The sequence below is a fragment of the Chiloscyllium punctatum genome, chromosome 2, assembly GCF_047496795.1.
Source record: "Chiloscyllium punctatum isolate Juve2018m chromosome 2, sChiPun1.3, whole genome shotgun sequence".
Taxonomy (NCBI): domain Eukaryota; kingdom Metazoa; phylum Chordata; class Chondrichthyes; order Orectolobiformes; family Hemiscylliidae; genus Chiloscyllium; species Chiloscyllium punctatum.
Genome location: NC_092740.1, coordinates 18,906,297 through 18,912,720, shown reverse-complemented (window position 1 = coordinate 18,912,720; position 6,424 = coordinate 18,906,297).

The following is a 6,424-nucleotide window of genomic DNA, read 5'->3' as shown; positions in this document are numbered from 1 at the left end:
TGATGAAAGGTCATTGGCCTGAAATGGTATGTCATTTTCTCTCTCTGCAGACATTGGGGCTTGTTAGATCATGCCCTGAGCTTCTCTGCAGAGTGCTATTTTCTATTTGCACCTTGCTTCGTATATTGAGTTAGAAATCACACAACACCAGGTTATAGTCCAACAGATGTATTTGGAAGCACTAGCTTTCGAAGCACTGCTTCACAACCACCTGATGAAGGAGCAGCGCTCCGAAAGCTAGTGCTTCCAAAAAAACCTGTTGGACTATAACCTGATGTTGTGTGATTTTTTTAACTTTGACCACCCCAGTCCAACACTGGCTCCTCCAATTCATACGTTAAGATGCACTTAGCTAGAAAAAAGGATAATAAATAGTGCATCACAATGTAACCCACAGTGCATCACAATGTAAGCCCCATACGTCTTGGATAACTAGCTGTAATTTAAAGCATGTTTAAAAATGACTGAAGGCGTAGAAACAGTATGGCTTCGAGTTATAACTACTGACCCTGTTCGGATTCAAAAATATACATCATTTTGCAGATGCAACACATAATCTGATTGCATTTCAAAGTGGCTGATTGTAAAAGGAACATTTCAATTCACCTTACGTTCTGAAGAAAAGGAATCACCGTTAAAATGATGGAGAGTGATGAAAGGACTGTCTGTGTTCCTCTGACCCTTAATTATCCACTGTCTAATCAGTCAAATAACAGCTGGAGACTCAGATGTCTGGGAAACATCTATCTCTGTCATCCTGCTCTGAAGTAATCCTGGGCTGTTTGTCTGAGTCGGGAATACACAATCTCTGTCGAACGCTTTGAAAGCATTTTAAAGTCAACCAGGCTCTAAGTATTGATTAGTGCTGTCTTCATAAATCAGCAGCAGATCATTCCTGATTAGACACTGCCAATGGCTGAGATTCATTTTCCTTTGTAACTGAAGATTATTTCAACAAGACTGACGCCTGAAAACTGTCCTCAAGGTGGCTCATCCTCATTTGACTGTAATTACATGGTGGATCTCACAAACAAAGGTCAGCATTTTACAGTTTGATGCTTTGTAGCCTCCTGACAAGCAGCACCTTTCAATGATAGTATCCCCTGAAAGACAAATATATCACTTCAAGGGCTAAATGGTATGAGACAGCTCGTAATGTATTTTATGCAACTTCAAGTCAGGTTGGTGAGACCAAAGTGCTAGGCTCAGAAATACAGATTAAAAGCCAAAAACAGAAATTGTTGGAAATTCTGGCAGCATCTGAGGAAGGGTCACTGGACCCGAAACGTTATCTCTGATTTCTCTCCACAGATGCTGCCAAGACCTACTGAGATTTTCCACCAATTTCTGTTTTTGGTTTCAGATTTCCAGTATCTGCAGTTCTTTCGTGATTTTTGTCCACAGATGAAGTGCCCCCAGACCAGGATGGCATGGTGGCTCAGTGGTTAATACTGCTACCTCACAGTGCTAGGGATCCTGGGTTCAATTCCATCCTCTAGCGACTGTCTGTCTGGAGTTTGTATCTGCCTGGATTTCATCCAGGTGCTCGGGCTTCCTCCCACAATCCAAAGATATGCAGGTCAGGTGGATTATCGATGGGATATGCAAGTTTGTCGGGGATTGGATGCTCTTTGCAAGCTCAGTGTGGACTTGTTGGGCTGAATGGCCTGCTTCCACAGTGTAGGGGTTCTATGACTGGCAGTGGAAGTGTTGGCATCATGTTACTATAATCACCTGAGACACTATGCTGTCACTGCTACCTTTAGCCAGTGTGTAGCTTGGCTTTCAGTGGGCCAGGGCAATCTATTGTGAAACTTGAAAGGGTTCAGAAAAGGTTTACAAGGATGTTGCCAGGGTTGGAGGGTTTGAGCTATGAGGAGAGGCTGAATAGGTTGGGGCTGTTTTCCCTGGAGCAACAGAGGCTATGGAGTGACCTTATCGAGGTTTATAAAGTCATGAGGGGTGTGGACAGGGTGAACACATGAGGAGGCCAATCAGCCCATTGAATCCATTCCAGCTCCACACACAGCAATCCCATCAGCCCTGCTCGCCCAGATCGATTCTCCTAACCCTCCAACTTTATCATCTTCCCATTCACTTCAATTATCCTCATGGACAGCAACTTCCAGATCATCACCATTCACTGTGTGACTCACTCCTGCACCTCTTACCCATAAATCGTCCTCCCTTGTTCATTGTACCATCAGTTAATGAGAAGGGCTTTCCTTATTAACTTTACTTAACTGTCATAATGTTATTTACCTTGATGAATCTCCCCTCAATCTCTTTGAGAGCAAATTAAGCTTTCAGTGATGGGGAAGCTTTGAGAAACAATAACTCCGGACAAAATCAATGTTACCTCTGGTTCACGAATGTCCTTCAGGGAAGGAAATTTACCATCCTCACCAGGTCTGGGTTACATGTGACTCTAGTCCCAGAGTAATGTGCAGACTCTCAATTATCCTCTGAAATGGCTCAGTTGTATCAATCTCAAGATCTCAAGAAAGAAATGAACCACATGGCATCAACTTAGGCACTGGAAAAGTTAACAGCAGACACAGCCCAGGCAACACTGGAGACTACTCCTTACTGACATCTGAGAGATAGTGCCAAAATTGGAAGCTCTGTCTCACAGACTAGTCAAACAACCGCCTGACACAGCCATACTCACAGAGTCATACCTTACAGACACCACCATCACCATCTCTAAATGTGACCTGTCCCACTGGCAGGACAAACCCACAGATGTGGCAGCACAGTGGGATACTGACAGGATGGAGTTGCCCTCAGCGTCTTCAACATTGACGCTGAACCCCATGAGGTACTATGGTTTCAGGTTAAGAATGGGCAAGGAAACCGCCTGTTGATTACCACGGACCATCCTCCCTCAGCTGATGAATCGTTACTCCTCCATGTTGAGCAACACTTGGAGGAAGCACTGAGGGTGGCAAAAGTGCAAAATGTACTCTAGGTGGAAGATTTCAATGTCTACCACCAAGAGTGGCTCAGCAGCAGGACTGCTGATCGAGCTGGTCGAGTCCTAAAGGGTATAACTGCTGGATTGGATGTGCAGAAGGTGGTAAGGGAACCAACAAGAGGCACAAACATACTCGACCTCAACCTCACCAATCTGCCAGCTGCAGATGCATCTGTCCAGGCCAGTATCAGTAAGAGTGATTATCACACAGTCCTTGTGAAGGCAAAGTCCCGCCTTCACATTGAGAATAGCCTCCATCATGTCATGTAGAACTTTCTCCATAGCAAATGGGACAGACTTCAGATTGAGCAACTCAAGCTAAAGTAACCAAACATCTCAATCCTTCATCTGGTTCACTCCTTGCGATGCTCAACACTGACACTCTATTGCAAGTTACTCTCAAGTGCAATGTTGCACTAAATTGTCCATATATATATGCTCCCAACAGAAACTGTCTGAGTCACTTAACGAGTATCTAAGTTCCGCTGGTTCTTAATTAAACCTGTCATTCACTGCAACCCTTGAAATAAAACTTTGCTCATGTGTAGTAACTTCAGAATTTAAATTGTACATTTTAGCTGAATACAGATTACAAACTAAATTGGACTAAGTTAAATTTCCATGAATTAAAAATGCAGGCTTCCTTACCAAACAAATGGACATACTCAGTCCGAGTCTCACACAAGGTGGGGGTGCGGAATCTACTCCTAGTGCTACTGATAGTGTTAATCTTTCAGCAGTGAATAAAAGACTGAGAATCAGTGTACTCACAACCTCATCTCATGAGCAAGGGATTGAAAGGATTTGAAAGGAATTGAAAGAATAAATTATCGACAGTTGCCATCTAGACTGCTGCCAGACCTCTGCTTCTCTGAATTTTTTTTTCCCTTCCTCACTCACAAAATTTGTATCTTAACTTGTCTCTTTATGCGTCAACTTGTGTGCTCAAGGAGCTTTTAAGAAAGTTTAAGTTTGGAGTTGAAGACTTATAATTCAACTTGTTACTTTTTGGTTACGACAGTTAAATTACAATCATAGAACATAGAACATTACAGCTTCGGCCCTCGATGTTGCACCGCCCTGTCATACTAATCTGAAGCCCATCCCACCTACACTATTCCATGTAAGTCCATATGCCTGTCCAATGACGACTTAAATGCACTTAAATTGGCAAATCTACTACTGTTGCAGGCAATGCATTCCATACCCTTAATACTCTCTGAGTAAAGAAACTACCTCTGACATCTGTCTTATACCTATCTCCCCTCACTTTAAAGTTGTGTCCCCTCATGTTTGCTGTCCCCATACTTGGAAAAAGGCTCTCCCTGTCCACTCTATCTAACCCTCTGATTATCTTGTATGTCTCTATTAAGTCACCTCTCAACCTTCTTCTCTCTAATGAGAACAGCCTCAAGGCCCTCAGCCTTTCCTCGTAAGACATTCCTTCCATACCAGGCAACATCCTAGTAAATCTCCTCTGCACCCTTTCCAAAGCTTCCACATCCTTCTTATAATGCGGTGACCAGAACTGTACACAATACTCCAAGTGTGGTCATACCAGAGCTTTGTACAGCTGCAGCATAACCTCCTGGTTCCGGAACTCAATCCCTCTATTAATGAAGGCCAAAACACTGTATGCCTTCTTAACTACCCTGTCAATCTGGGTGGCAACTTTCAGGGATCTGTGTACATGGGCACCGAGATCTCTCTGCTCATCTGCACTCCCAAGAATCTTACCATTAGCCCAGTACTTTGCATTCAGATTACTCTGTCCAAAGTGTATCATCTCAAACTTGTCCACACTAAACTCCATTTGCCACCTCTCAGCCCAGCTCTGCATCCTATCTATGTCTCTCTGCAACCTACTACATACCTTCGTCACTATCCACAACTCCACCGACCTTAATGTCGTCCGCAAATTTACTAACCCACTCTTCTAAGCCCTCATCCAAGTCATTTATAAAAATGATGAACAGCAGTGGACCCAACACCGACCCCTGTGGTACATCACTAGTAATTGGACACCAAGATGATCATGTTCCATCAACTACAACCCTCTGTTTTCTTTCAGCAAGCCAATTACTGATCCAAACTGCTATGTCTCCCACAATCCCATTCCTCTGCATTTTGTATAATAACCTACCGTGGGGAACCTTATCGAACGCCTTGCTGAAATCGATATACACCACATCAACCGGTTTACTCTCATCTACCTGTTTGGTCACTTTGTCAAAAAAGTCAATAAGATTTGTTAGGCACGACCTACCCTTCACAAAACCGTGCTGACTGTCCCTGATAGATTATTCTTTTCTAGACGGTTATAAATCCTATCTCTTATAACCTTTTCCAACACTTTACCAACAACTGAAGTGAGACCCACTGGTCTGTAATTACCAGGGTTGTCTCTACTACCCTTTTTGAACAAGGGAACCACATTTGCTATCCTCCAGTCCTCAGGTACTATTCCTGTAGACAATGATGATGTGAAGATCAATGCCAAAGGCTGGGCAATCTCTTCCCTTGCTTCCCAAAGGATCCTAGGATAGACCCCATCTGGCCCAGGGGACTTGTCTATTTTCACACTCTGCAATATTTCTAATACCTCTTCCTTGTGAACCTCAATCTCTTCTAATCTAGATGCAAGTATCTCTGTATCTTCCTCACCAACATTTTCATTTTCTATAATGAACACTGTCGAAAAACATTTAATTAGTGCTTCCCCTATCTCCTCTGACTCCACACACAACTTCCCACTATTATCCTTGATTGGCCCGAATTTAACTCTCGTCATTCTTATATTCCTGACATACCTATGGAAAGCCTTAGGGTTAACCCTGATCCTATCCACCAACAACTTCTCATGTCTCCTCCTGGCTCTTCTGAGCTCTCTTTTTAGGTCTTTCCTGACTTCCTTGTAACCCTCAAGTGCCCTAACTGAGTTTTCACATTTTGTCCTAACATAAGCCTTCTTCTTCTTCTTGACCAGGGATTCCACTTCCTTAGTAAACCACGGCTCCCGCGTTCTATATCTTCCTCCCTGCCTGACTGGTACATACTTATCTAGGACACACAGGAGCTTTTCCTTGAATAAGCACCATATTTTAAACGTGCTCATCCCCTGCAGTTTCCTTCCCCATTCTACGCTTCCTAAATCCTTCCTAATTGCATCGTAATTTCCCTTCCCCCAGCTGTAACTCTTGCTCAGTGGAGTACACCACTCCCTTTCCATCACTAAAGTAAACCTGACAGAATTGTGATCGCTGTCTCCAAAGTGCTCACCTACTTCCAAATCTAACACCTGGCCAGGCTCGTTACCCAGTACTAAATCTAAAGTGGCTTCGCCGCTTGTAGGCCTGTCTACATACTGTGTCAGGAAGCCCTCCTGCACACACTGGACAAACACTGACCCATCTATAGTACTCGTACTGTAATAATCCCAGTCAATAT